Source organism: Bidens hawaiensis, unplaced genomic scaffold (genome assembly GCF_021521415.1).
Source record: "Bidens hawaiensis isolate Kalapana, Puna unplaced genomic scaffold, B.hawaiensis_p1.1 tig00419442_1, whole genome shotgun sequence".
Lineage (NCBI taxonomy): Eukaryota > Viridiplantae > Streptophyta > Magnoliopsida > Asterales > Asteraceae > Bidens > Bidens hawaiensis.
Genome location: NW_027504863.1, coordinates 465034 through 479451, shown reverse-complemented (window position 1 = coordinate 479451; position 14418 = coordinate 465034). Strand labels below are relative to the sequence as shown.

Genomic DNA, 14418 nt, shown 5'->3' with positions numbered 1-14418 from the left:
TTTAACAATTACGTTTCTCTTCAATTTGACATAAGGTCGAAGACTCACTCAAAAATAAACCGATTACAACTAATTAGATAGCGGTAAGCTGGTATCGAACACAAGGAGGTTGTGAAAATGTGTTACTAAGTAGCGTCGCAGTTTACCTATATTAAACTAAGTGCAGAAAATAAAATCAAGTATTTGATTTGTTGATTTTGATTAACGAGAATAACTTAAAACAATTTAGCGATTTCAACTGAATTAATAAAAATAATGCTACCTCCCGATTTCAAGTTTCCAATGTAATAAAGTTAATGTTTACTTTTGGGATGAACTACATAGACATAGTTCGTGAAAATAAGTTTGATTGTGATATAAGATGACTAAGTACTTGGATTATAAAAGCGCAAGGTTGTCTCTCAATAATCAGTTTTATATAGTTAACCCTAATTCCCTTCCAATAATTCTGGATTGCCTATGGCACCAAGAACTGATGGTCAAGAAAACAAATTACACTATACTAACAATTACTAATCAAATTCATAACTACCATAACAGTATAATCACAAGATCAAATCACTATCCCACAAATAACATAAACGATTAACAAATATTCAATTGAAAACCTTACAATTCGGGAGAGAACACAAAGGAAATTAGCCACTCATAATTAGGTTCATCATCACATCAATTAAAGTATGCATATGAATCAAAATCGAGTCTCTAATGATTACCACACTCAAAATAAAGTTATAAAACGCCAAAATCGCCTCTAAGTTGCTCTTGGATGAAAAGATAGGATGAGAATGTTAAAAGCCGTCCAAAAATACATGTTATAAAGCAGTTACGATTCCTGCGTCGCGCCCACCGTAAGCTACGGTGGCCACCGTAGCTGGCTTCCAAATTCCCTACGGTGGGTTTTAAGTGCCTTACGACAATCATTTTCTCCTGCTCCCACTGTAGCTTACGGTGGGCACCGTAAGCTATGGTGGCTCCAAGACTCAACTTCTTGTTTTTGTCATAACTTTCTTGTTCCAAGTCCGTTTTCTTCACCATTTCGTCCACGTTCTCGTAATTTCATCAGCTAACATCTCCTACCTTCAATTATATGAGTAAACGTAGTCATCTAATTCCACAAGACAAACTGTTTAAATGCATGATTATTAACGGTCTTAAATCACTTAAGGGTTGTCCAATGAACCACTCGTCAAAAGCAAAGCAACAAGAAAATATATGTTTTTGCTGACCTTGTTGCTGACACCAGAAGGGTCAAAGCTCAAAGCAATCTAGATGGAACTCTCCCTTAGTCCTCAAGGAAAGGAGCTAGTGAAAGCCACGTTGGTGATGCCGCTAAGGAGCCAATTGTGGTTGTTGGAACCATTGTAAGCACAAAGGTTGTTGTTACTACTGTTGCTAGCACCAGTCAGGTTAGTGCAGTGACTTCTACACTTGTTGTAGCTACCTTAGTTGCATAAGTGATTGCTCCTGCTGCTCCGCTGATTGCTCCTGCTATGCAAGAGCAAGTTGTTCAAGGTGATGATGGTGACGACAGTGATGACAATGATGATGACGATTCGGATTATGCTGACTCATATGGTGATGATGAAGAAGGTGATGATGAGGATGATAATCCTCATGATAGTTTTGATGAACCGCGTGACGAAAGCGGTGATGGTGATGATGACATTGGCGGTGACGAAGCCACTTGTGGAAATAAGGCGATTCAACCACAAGACTCGCCAAGTGAAGCAAGAAGAGTGAGGGAAGCGGATGCTGCAATGGAAGCTGAGATATCATCAATTTTTAACGTTTGTTCTTTTGCAGATACCGCCTTCTCTGTTCAAGAAGCCGTGGAAACAGGAAATAATGATGATGATGATGATGATGATGATGATGGGATCAACTACTCTCTGAACCCGAACACTCCGGTTCGTGATGAGCCTGTGGTGGCTCTCCATGGTCAATCTCAGGCTAGTACTGCTGTTGTTGACACTGCTGAATCGTCACAAGCTCCAAAGCGACGAAAGAGGAAGTCTCACACTGTCAGCAACCGAGCAAGTGTGAGAGATCGATTGTATCCTTACTTGGATTATTCCCTTAACATGTATTGCAAGTGGCACCCAACCAACAAGACGTGGGCACTACGTCGAGCCAATGGAGATCTTACCTACATGCATATCACCGACATGCATACTCTTTCTGAGCTCGACATGAATTACTTCAGGAGAATAGTGGGTCACTATGAAACGAAGAAGGAGCTTAATGGATGGTTCAATAAGTCCCTGAGCAAGCAGTGGAAAAGGATTACCCGGATTTCAAGCTCAACAAGGGTAAGGCCTTTCGTCATCCTACAGAGATCGATCCTACCACCAGAAAGAAGAAAAAGATGTGGCGATATAAGACTCACAAGGAAGGGAGAGTAATCTACCGTGGTGAACCATTCCTCCCTAACTTGTTCAAGCATTTCATCTGTTGGGAATTCGACAGCGAAACAGGAGAGGTGGTAATTCACTGCGAAGATATGCACCACCTACGCTTCTTTGACGAGCATGAGCTTGCGGTGCTCAGCAAAAAAGATCTGTTGAAGTTGTACAACTCTCACTAGGGATCGTTGAATATTGTTCTTGTTGATAATCAACTATACAATAGCGAATACGGCTTCGATTATGAAACCGACTGAAGACATAAGCTAAAGTATTAAATACTAAAGACTAGAGGGAGAATGTAGGACCCCGTTATGTATATTAGTCTTTTGTATTTACTCGTACTGTCAACGTTGTATTTTAGCTAGCTTGTTAGTTTGTTATTGTATGTTTGGGACTAAGGCCATGTAAACAAAAGCCCAGTTGGGCCCATCAATGAAAGTGTGCATGATATGCTCTCACCTATATAGGGTTGAGCATACTCATGCACAAACCAACCTTTTGAAAATCTTATCATTCACCAACTCTCATGTCCCTCTCTAACTCTCCATTCCGGGTAATAAGAAACCAAACAAGATCCGGGATCTCGATTCCTCACTAGTGATTTCCGCTAGCTATTGTTGAGATTGATACACGGACACTAGTTATTTGTTGCTTGATCCGTCCATAGAACTTACAATAATCTTTTAGGCATATAACAATTTTATTTTATTCTTTAGGTGAATGAGACGACATTTGTATAAATAAACCAAATGTACCATTATAAAACTTTTTTTTATTTGTAAATACATGTTTTACGATAAATCATGGGGAAGAAATTTTCATTGCTATATTATAATTTCGTACTTTATTATATATTTTGGTATCTATTATATTGGTTGGGGTGAGTTAATGTATAATAATCGCTTATCATACATTACGTACACGAATTACGTTCAATGTTAAATTCAATTACGCTCATATAAAAAATTATGCTCATATAAGTTTTCATTAAGAACAGGTAAACAAAATTGAATGATTGAAGATCCATATCTGTTTGTTTGGATTAACTTATGGTTAGTTGGATATAGATTGACGATTCAAGATCATGTGATGTGATTTCATGGACCATTTTTAAAAACGTAAATTATCTTGTATGTAATGTATAACAATACATTATTGGCATTATTGTGTTGAATATTTTTTACCTATATTGGTTTTAATATGATAGACGTAATATGTCTTTCCCTTTTAAGATATCTTTGATACATAAGTAACAAATTTATTAAAGCACCCAAATCCCATTTATATGAACATCTCATTGTAACCAAACAAAAACTTTTTAAGTATGAACAAAATTTCATTTTTTTTAGTTATTTACAGTTGTGATATAACTCATAGGAGTCGAATTTTAAAAATTCATAAAGAATTTAAATATAAATTTAAAAATGTTAAACAATACAAAATCAAAATCCAAATCTTTGACTTTTCTCTACTATAATTGCCAGCTTTCATACATATGATAAACCAAAAAAAACCTAATTTTTCCTCATTCAACCAATCCTCCTCATCTAATGGATCTTCACATGAGACTCAACCCCACAAACCACACCACTTTTTCATCCGACCATTAAACAAAAACGATTTCACCTATGCACTCATCTTCTTCATCTCTATACTAATAACCTCCATTGTTGTATGCAACTTTGTATCCCCATTCTACCCTCACATTCTTCCCTTCAACTTCTCCAAAACCCTATCAAACACCAGCTGTGATTATTCATATGGGAAATGGGTTTGGGATGAAACATACCCAACCCAAAAGTATAATGAAGATTGCCCGTTTCTTGATCCAGGTTTTCGGTGCCGCCGTAACGGGCGACCGGATTCCGGGTATGTTAAATGGCAGTGGCAGCCTCATGGGAGTGATTTACCAAGGTATGGGTTCAGTTCTAGTTTTCTATTGGTGAATAATATTGTAAAATAATTTTGTGTGCATTATAAAACTGCATGCATGGGTTTTCTTTTATTGTTTTTTGGAATTTTATTGGTTTAAAATATGAATTTCGAGGTAGCTGTTGATAAATTCTAGGGTTGAAGATTTAGTGCTCATAAGTAGATGAATGCATTGCTTGTTGTTCACATGATGATTTTTTTGTTTGTACCTTTTTATATGGTGTATTTTACTATATTATATAGTATTATAATTAGTAGCAAAGTAGCATCCTTAATTTTAGCTTTGTGAATCTCGAGTTAATCAAACCAGTGAGTGTCACCTTCATCAAATGGTTTGAATAATTAAACTGGACTTATTTTAACTGTTCTATTTCATAAGGATATAATTTTAAATTTATTTGAGCATTAAGCCAATAAACTCAAGTCATGAAGGTTGAAAACTAGCTAAAAATAAGTTTATTGAATTAATACAAAATCCCAAAATTGTAACCAAATGCAATATGTAATAACAGATTCAATGCGCGAGATTTTCTCGAAAGAAGCAGAAACGGACGTATAGTATTTGCGGGGGATTCCATAGGAAGAAACCAATGGGAATCCCTACTATGCATGCTTTCACAGGGAGTCTCAAATACATCAACAATATATGAAGAACATGGAAACCCCATAACCAAACACAAAGGTTTCCTTTCAATCATGTTTCATGACTACAATCTGACCATCCAGTACTACCGAGTGCCTTTTCTCGTGGTCATCGATGACCCACCAGAAAATGCTCCTAAAGAAGTCCAACGAGCCGTTAGGGTTGATAAACTCCACCGGTTCTCTTTGAAATGGGCTGGAGCCGATGTTCTTGTCTTTAGCGCTGGTCACTGGTGGAACCAAGACAAAACCATCAAGATGTAAGTGTTCTATAACTGTAATAGGGTGCGGGGTCACTTGTGGAACCAAGACAAATATGATTATCGATTAAGTAATTCAGCTATTCTTATAAATGGTTAATGAATTGGTCATGATTACCTCGGAACTTAGTAGCTTTTAATTTTACAAGTTGCTGGCAGCTTATTGTTATTTATGTGACGCAGATCGAAAATTTGGGCATCGAGTTATGAGATATAATTCATAAAATTTTGTTAAGCTCAAAAATTTATATAATTTCATGTTTATTGATTATAATATCTTTTTTATAGGATGTTGGTATTTGTTTTTGTTCTTCAGGGGATGGTATTTCCAGGAAGAAGGGGCGTTGAACATGAAAATGGATGTCATGGAGGCATTTGGGAAGTCTCTTCAAACACTAAAGTCATGGGCTTACAACAATTGTGATCCCCAAAAGACCCATATCATTTTTCGAAGCTTTTCGCCCGTACATTACAGGCAAGTATGCTTTTTAACAAGCATACCTTTCAGCTCATTTATATGATACGGGATACATCTGTGTTTTCATTGCAGTTAAAGTACATAAAAGTAGTTAGAAGTTAAACTAATGGGTCTAGCTAATCAGAACTTATGAAATTCAAAATTAAACGGACAAAAGGTGTTTATGCCACATAGGAGTGGTTGTACTCAAACCGAACACATTTGGCTTGAATAGTCTGGGTCCGAAAAAAAATTGTTACAAAGTAGTGAATTTGGGCTCCAAACTTTTGCACAAAAGTATTTGTTGATTATTTATTAATAGGTTTGGGTCAAAAACTATTGCCCCAAAATAGTGAGTTATGCCGTAAATTTTATAACAAACATTTAAAAAGTTCGGTGCTGTTTCGGTGTGTTTTTGTTCAGTTTTGATGCCGTTGGGTTTGGGACAAGGTAATACTGGAACTGAAGCACTGATTATTGTTATGGGTTAGTATATAAGCTCAATTGTGATGGATTTTCGGTTTCGGATGGGTTAATTGGTTTTATTGTCACCTTGTTTGTTATGACCTATCATACAACCCATCTCTGTGTACACCTTGATACCTCTAACTATTTGCCTAAATTCGTTCAAATGACATAAAAATATTGAATGAAACATGCTATGTGTGCAGGGGCGGAGAATGGAACAAGGGTGGTCAATGTGATCGGAGTAAGGAACCAGAAACAAGCTACATTAATCCAGAAAGTGAACCCTTGAACAATAAGATAATAATGAATGTGGTCAAAGAGATGGAAGCCACAAAAAGAAAAGTCAAATTCTTGAACATTTCGTATTTAACAACAATGAGGAAAGATGGTCACCCTTCAAGATACCATGAGCCAGGTACTCGACAACCATCTCCACAAGATTTTGTAGCCACTGGTGCCTACCGGGTGTCCCCGACACTTGGAATGAACTTCTTTATGCACAACTTTTGTCCACAGGATTTAGAGTCAAGTGATCAAGTGGTGCACCGATTAGAAGTTTGTACTATGTTGGCTCTTAATTGGGCTAGTAATTCATCGGCACATGAACTGAGGTTGACTTGGATGACTCGAGTGTGCACCCATGACGGTTCATGTTTTTTTACGAAAGAAATGGGTTCAAACCATAGATGACATCAAACCAAATGTTTATTGTTTCTGCATAGTTTAGTCATGAGGAACTTCAAAATTATAGGAAACAGAAACACGCTGATTTATTTATATGTTATCGCATGATTAATTTATGTAATACTTTCTTTATATAAATTGTTTTGGTTCTTACTGTTGTATCTTGATTTCCCATGAATGTAACACAAGACTTTTTAATCTCTTAGAAGCTGTTTAGTTCATACTTCATAATATTAGCCAACTGAACGCATAAAGTTGACTTTTGTTATTGAGGATTTGAGGTAGCATCTAGCCGGTCTCTGGGGTACTTTTATTGTTTAAACTACTCATACCAATCTAGTCACACCAGATCGGTTTGCTATTTTTTAAAACCAATCTAAAAAAGTAGCGCCAAGCATTGATGAGCCAAGCGGATACCAAAAAACTTGCACTGAAATATTGTGCAGGTAATCAATGAGACGGACAAATACCAAAAACTTGCACTCAAGTATTGTGCAGAGGCTGCGCGAACGCAAGCCTCCACTACCACAAATTATGATGTAGACTCGATCACTTGTACCGATCTTAGGGTAGCACCCCTCCTACGTGCAATGGAGGTCACTAACCTAGGCCATGGACCTTCTTGATCACCCATTGACCCCATCCAGGTAAGTGATTAATCCGATTCCATTTTTCATCTTTTATCTACCAAGCTATCCCTTTAGTTTTCTTCTCCATGTCAATGTGGGATCACTTTATAGTTCTCATGCTTTTCTGGGAGTTCTAGCCCCTAACTGATATATACTTTCTGATGTACATTTGAGTTTAATTTTTAGTAAGTAAATTCTTAATGAATCCAACTTGAGACAACATAATATGGTCATATTGGATAACAATATATTTTTAGCAATATAATGGATTGATAAACACAAACAACTTGAATCCACCTGAACTACTGATGTAATTACATCATGATGAACCAATTGTGTTTGAGAAAGGAGTAGGTTGAGTCAGTTTGTCGAGGAATTAAAACAAGACTGGTAATGCCGAGACTAATTAATTAGATCAAAATTTAACTACAAATACGTCTTATCAAGACATTTTGAGTATCTGATTGCTAGTCAAATGTGTAATCAAGAAGCACGAATTATAATAGTTGTGTAATTTTCGAGTTAAGGCTTTATTCGCGAGATATGTTGGCAATTGCTAGGATTTCTTCTTGTTTAGTTATCAAACGAGACAAGCATGTATATTGTGAGTCCAGTTTGGTTTCTTTGAATCTTTTCCAACAATCAAGTTCTATACGTTTTCAACTTAATACGGTACTTCGGTTACATACATGAATACAGTCCATTTATCTGCAATGAAGGTGTCTTAGCTGAACAGTAACTAGTATTGACCTACAATGTACAACCATTTTTAAGGTGTACAAATTTAGGAATTAGAGCTAGAAGTTTGTGACTTAACATCAAGATACAAGAAACAAAATAAGCTTTGAAGTTGGGCTAAATTGCTTATACAAAAAAAAAGAGTAAATCCTTCTTAAGCCTAGAGGCGCCCCTACCCCCACGGCCAATTGGCCGAAACAAACCAAGTGTAGCTTCAAAGCAAAACCTTAAACAATGACATGAACATTAATGTGGTCAAGAGATTAAACTTGTAATATGCTAAGTTAAGTTTTTTTTTAACATAATCAATGAGAAAAGATGTCAAGCCTTCGACAGACATGATGAACCAGGTATTTTAACGACTCTACAAGGTTGTTATCAATGGAATGAGATCCTCTATTCTCAAGTTTTGTTCGGCGGCTGATCAATGAGAAGTGTGGTTTGAAGTTTCTTCTACTCTACTGAATCAAAACTCCGTGTGTCACCCTTTTGACTCTTTCGTATTAGAAACCATCTCTTCAGTGCTAGTTAACTCACATATAGTTATGAGCTACGCAATTGTGACATGCTATCACCCGTTATGATCGCGTAAAAATTCGGTAGCCACAAAACCTTGAATTTCGCTTCAAATACTTGAGGTAGGCAATCTCGCCATTTAAAAACACATATATATAGTAAGTACCCACATCCTAAAGAGATATAGTGATGTCTTGGAGTTGTTAAGAGAATCAATAGACAGAAGCTATAAAGTTATAACAAGAGTACTCTAAACACAGGATCAAACACTTTTGACTAGCTACTGTGCAGAGGCTGCTCGAACGCAAGCCCCCACCGCCACAAATTATGATGTAGACTCGATCACTTGGACCGATCTTAGGGTAGCACCTTTCCTTTGTGCAATGGAGGTAACTAACCTAGGCCATGGACCTTCTTGATCGCCCATTGACCCCATCCAGGTAAGTGAGTTACAACGTTACCTCTTCCACCTTTTATTCACTCTATCATCCCTTTATCTTTCTTCTATTTGCTGATGTGGGATGAATTTTAAATGCTCTTTTCACTACACAATCTCACGTATCCTTCTAGTTCCGGCTCTCTGTACTGTCGGTTACGCATAACGTGTACAAGGTTTAACTGAATAACTGTTTCTGTATCCAAATCAGATAATAGTATTCCCACATGTGAATTTGGACTTTTAAAGGTTTCATGAATCAATTTCTCGGGAATAGGGATGACATTTTGTTACATCAATGCTGCAGGAGTGAATTTTCGAAAATATAAACGCACCCATTGCTAAACTTACACTTCATATCTGGTAAGGTCAATTTCGATTCAGTGTGATCCTTTAAGTATGTTCACATAAGAGGTGATACAAGTGTATGAGCGTTACACTTTGTTTCAGTTCAGTTTAATATTATAACCAGAACATAATTAAAAGTTTCGTAACAGTTCATATAATTTCGGTTTTTGGTTTATCGGTTTAATTATATACAAACTGGTTCAGCTAACTCAATTGACCACTGGGTTTCACTCTGAGGCCTGTCTTAACTGGAACTAGATTCAATAAAGAATTGAATTTTGATATAAATAAAAGTTCCTATAAAAATAAAAAATATTATGGCTTATACCAACTATAGATTATGTTCTTTTTAGGCCTAGAGGTGCCCCTCCCCCCACTGCCAGAAAAAAAAAAAAAAAAAAGTGAAGTTGAAAGCAAAACCTTGAACAAGAGACTGGGCTTGCAAAATGCAAAGTTAATTTACACATAACTAGTATCTATATAAACTAGGTTTCCTTATATTAATTTTTCACAAATGTGTTTCAATCATTGATAAAGCGGTCATACTTCCTTCATCTAAAACATAACTTAATTTAGCAGCTCTTCTTTTCAAAAGACATTAATATAAATAAAAGGCATAATTGTAATAATACACAATTGAACATTATGTAGTCCATTGTTACACGTAATTTTTACTCATGCATTATATATTATTATTATTATTATTATTATTATTATGATAAATAAAGACTATGTTATGATGAACATTACCAAAAAGTTATCAGCATGACATATGACTTTGTATATCACAGTAGTATCATTATCAACAAATTGAAGCCTCTCTGTTCCAGCATCATCCGACATCATACCATCTACAAATTAAATTAAAACATTGTTAAAATTAATTATGCAAAATTAATAACATGCAGATTAAATTCATACTCACCGAGAATTTGGCAAATCTGTTGTACACCTGGAGGTGAAGGAACCATGCCGAGGTCTTTAAACACGTCCATGCATGACATATACAACCTCTGTAAAGGAGGTTGTAGTGGAGACGCTATAACTCGAGGAGGAGTTCACACCATGGCCATGTACCTTCTCTTCCTCTTGACCCTCTTTTCATCACGGTCACCACGGTTAACGACTTCTTCATTGATCTTCGGCTTCTAATCGGTTGGTTTCACCACCATCGACATTGTTCGTTCAAGCGGCATTATTTGATGATCAAGAGCAAACACAATTTAGAAACAAGGGTTGTTCTTAGATTCACAACAAGCTCTTATGAGAAGATATGAACTATGTGAATGAATTGTTAACTTATTTATAGAGAAGGAAATTAGTAGATGAAGGACACCTGGTGATCTGTACCGTGAATTAAGCACATACCATCTTAAATTGTGGAAATAGTGGATTGGAATACCAGGAGTTGTCATTGATGTAGTGTAGCTCTCTAGAAAGAGAGGATGACTTCATAATTAATCTTTTAACTGTTTAAAGATTAACTATGTAAATATATTGAATTACATCTATACCACAAGGTGTTTTACTATATTGGTTAATTTTCTGGCTACTACGTGAAGTCAAACTTTTTTGATGAAAAATAGGAGAACACGTTTGGGCTAGTTACTTTTTACTATTTTAGAACTAAAAAATAAATAAAATGGTAAAATAATATATTAAATAGCTTCCTTCCGGTCAAATAGCTTAAAACAACTTGTGATATTAAGAGTCAAAATACCATTAAAAATTTGTGTTTTTCTTATTTAAATTGATCTCAAAATTTTGAAATTTGAATTCAGCTGGATTAATTAATCAAATTTGTTTTTTTTTTATTTTGGAATTGGGTTATTTTTATTCAACCCAAATATTTATATTTGAATTATAATTACTTTTTTTAACTACATATATTTTTATTATTTCACATTAACAAAATGGTGAAATAAGTTAAAACAACAAGGGCTTTACTTTTTTAGATAACTTGTACTCTGCTAGTGACGACTTGATGCATGACGTTCAAGTAGGCGTGTCCATTAACTTGTTCAAGTGTTTAGTTGGTTAGTAGCAGTTTATTAGTATATATTGTTCATAACATCAAAACTCACGTGCGTGATACACTTTTTCGATAATTAAATTCTATAATCTCCTTTACTAAAATTGAGTAAACTACGTTTTTGGTCTATGTAGTTTAACATGTTAATTATTTTAACATGTTTAATTAACTATTTTTATGATTTACATTTTCAGAATATTTCTTAGTGTTCTGTATTTTAGAATGAAAAAATCCGACTTAATTGTAAAACTTATATATACAATGAGAAACAAGATATAATTACTAACAGAAACTCCTATATATGAGGAGTAATAATCTTAATTTAGTCATTTACAACAATAACTTTTTTCTTTATTTTATGTTTCTAATATTATATTTTATGTTGTCATAAAATGTCCCCAAGCAGGTTGTTCCTCCAAGGAACGAGACAAGAAAGAGAATTAATAATTACATATGGTATGGGTAACTTACTTATAATATATGTGTAAAATTTTAAAGTAACGAGAACCTATATGTGGGTCCAAAAGAACCTATATATATATATATATATATATATATATATATATATATATATGAGAGGGTTATTTTGAGAACCATGGTGAGTTTTAAGAACTTTAAGAACTCAATTTTGAACCACACATTTAATTAAATGATTTGAAATATGTGGCTTAGATTAAATTTAATTAAAAAATGAAGCAGGAGAGAGAATAAGTATTTTTTATAATTACACAAGTTTAAACGTTAGTTACACATGTGTAAAAAATCGATTCGGTGTGTAAAAGAATACCGTAATTTTTTGTACATCACTTACACTTACGTATTACACGTGTGTAAAAAAAAATTGTTACGCTGAGTTCTTTCGAGTTCTTAAAACTCAAAGTGGTTCTCAAAAGAAATCAATCATATATATATATATATATATATTTGAACAGCAAATTAGGATCACTCACGGACCACTGGAGTATCATCGGGTCACGAGCAGAACCATGCGATCATATCCATCCCACTAGGCAATAACGTCTAACCATCAATTCAGGAGGAAACCCAATAAATCTTAAGAAAATCCCCTTGTGGGATTCGAACCCAGGACCTTATGGTCCCTAAGCCTTATCCCACCACCAAGATGCCACTAGGCTATAAAGCCATGGACATTATCTTAAGTATATTAATTATTTTATTATAATGATGTGATTTCTAATTTTCTGTTAGTTTCTTATTTCTTATTTAAATGCATATAAATAGAGAAATTTATAAAAAATACTAATTTTTATAAGAAATACTTTGTGTGCTCGTTATGAACTTGATTTAAATAAGGGTCTAATTTAAAAAGGTATAAATTCTTAGTAAAACTATATATTCTTCCCGTTTTGGACACACATGGATTACAATCAAGATCTCTTTGTGAATGCAAATATTAATCACTAAAATAGTAAGGATATAAAAACATGTATAGGTTATTGGTTAACGTTAACTTAGTTAACTAATCAAAATACTAAGATGTGTTTCAAAATAATAATTAAGGGGAAACACTGCACTTATAAAAAAAACCTATGACACCTAAATGTTGACCATTAACAAAACTTATTTCTAACGAGATGATAGTTCGTAAATTTAGACATACCATCACTCGAATGAGTAGTTAATCCAAAAATCATGATTCATGAACCAAAATTACATGAGTTGCTTCCATGTGCAATACTCGCTCACTAGTATCTCTAGCAAACTCCTTAGATGTACATCACGATTTCACGATCTCTCTTTATATCTGTGTTTTCTTTCTTTCTTTTCCTTTACTTTGTGTGGATTTTAATGGCTTCATTGTCTACCTAATCCATGTCTTTATGTAGCAAATCAAGGTTTTAGTTATACATGACTTATGTTCGAGTATCAAATAAATATGTTTAATATCTTGAAACACCAAGTTATCATTACCAATATGGATATGTGTTGGTGGGTAAATGCCATGTAGATACTAAGAGACGTTTTCTAATGCTACGTCATGTAGATATTGAGAGACGTTTTCTAATGCTACATGAGTGAAAGGGTGATATGACATTGTTGATTGCGTATAACATACATTTACACATGTTTTTTTAACTAAATAGGAAACTTTTTAACTAATACTTTGACACTTAGCCAACATGGTGATACAAGGAAAACCAAGCGTCCAAACGCAAAAATAAAATCTCATAACTTCCCAATTAAGGATGTTGTATTCTAGGGCATGCATATCATTGCAATATTATACATTCGGTGGTGATTCGTAATTAATTCCGATTTCTACCTTAATTTTTAGCTAATTATATAGTTAACCTAAATTCGATTACAAACAAATGCAGTTACACAACAATTGGATCACACAACAACGAATGAAACAAATAGCTGATTCGATAACGTCTTTCCTCCGTCCACAACCATTTACATTGAAGACAATAAAAAGTACAAAGAGGTTATTTGAAAACTCGTTTCAATGGAATTTAACATAATGTTTTATTCGAAGGGGAATTAAGTTTCACGGCTTGTTTACGTTATTCGAGCAGGTATGAAAGCTCAAGATACTGCGGGTTAATTCGTAAGATTCTGGTTGTTACCACATGTGAACAAAAATAATAAAACGAAAATCAAAATAACATTTGAAAATTTATTAAAAGACATTTGGTTAAATATCTAAATGATGCGGCCGTTATAAAGTTTTTTTTTCTGATTTCTATGTAGTCACTATAGAAAACGAAATATAAGACCCAAAATATAATCGTAGTATAAGCAAAAGAGTATCTACACAAGTTCATTTTGTTATTTTGTAAAGTCAAAACTCATACTACTGAACTCACAAGCTGCGACTAGTACCAAACATGAGATAAAAGCCAA

General features: G+C 34.5%; 2 non-coding genes and 2 pseudogenes across 2 annotated transcripts; 1 reads left to right on the top strand and 3 right to left on the bottom strand.

The window, feature by feature from the left end:
• Positions 1-3800: 3800 nt before the first annotated feature.
• Positions 3801-6766, top strand: LOC143608878 (protein trichome birefringence-like 9; annotated as a pseudogene).
• A 579-nt stretch (positions 6767-7345) lies between these two features.
• Positions 7346-7506, bottom strand: LOC143608893 (U1 spliceosomal RNA). Its single transcript, XR_013149344.1, has one exon. It is a non-coding gene; the product is annotated as a U1 spliceosomal RNA (small nuclear RNA).
• A 1515-nt stretch (positions 7507-9021) lies between these two features.
• On the bottom strand, positions 9022-9182 carry LOC143608894 (U1 spliceosomal RNA). The gene has a single exon (XR_013149345.1). It is a non-coding gene; the product is annotated as a U1 spliceosomal RNA (small nuclear RNA).
• A 1065-nt stretch (positions 9183-10247) lies between these two features.
• Positions 10248-10696, bottom strand: LOC143608877 (uncharacterized; annotated as a pseudogene).
• Between the last annotated feature and the right edge of the window lie 3722 nt (positions 10697-14418).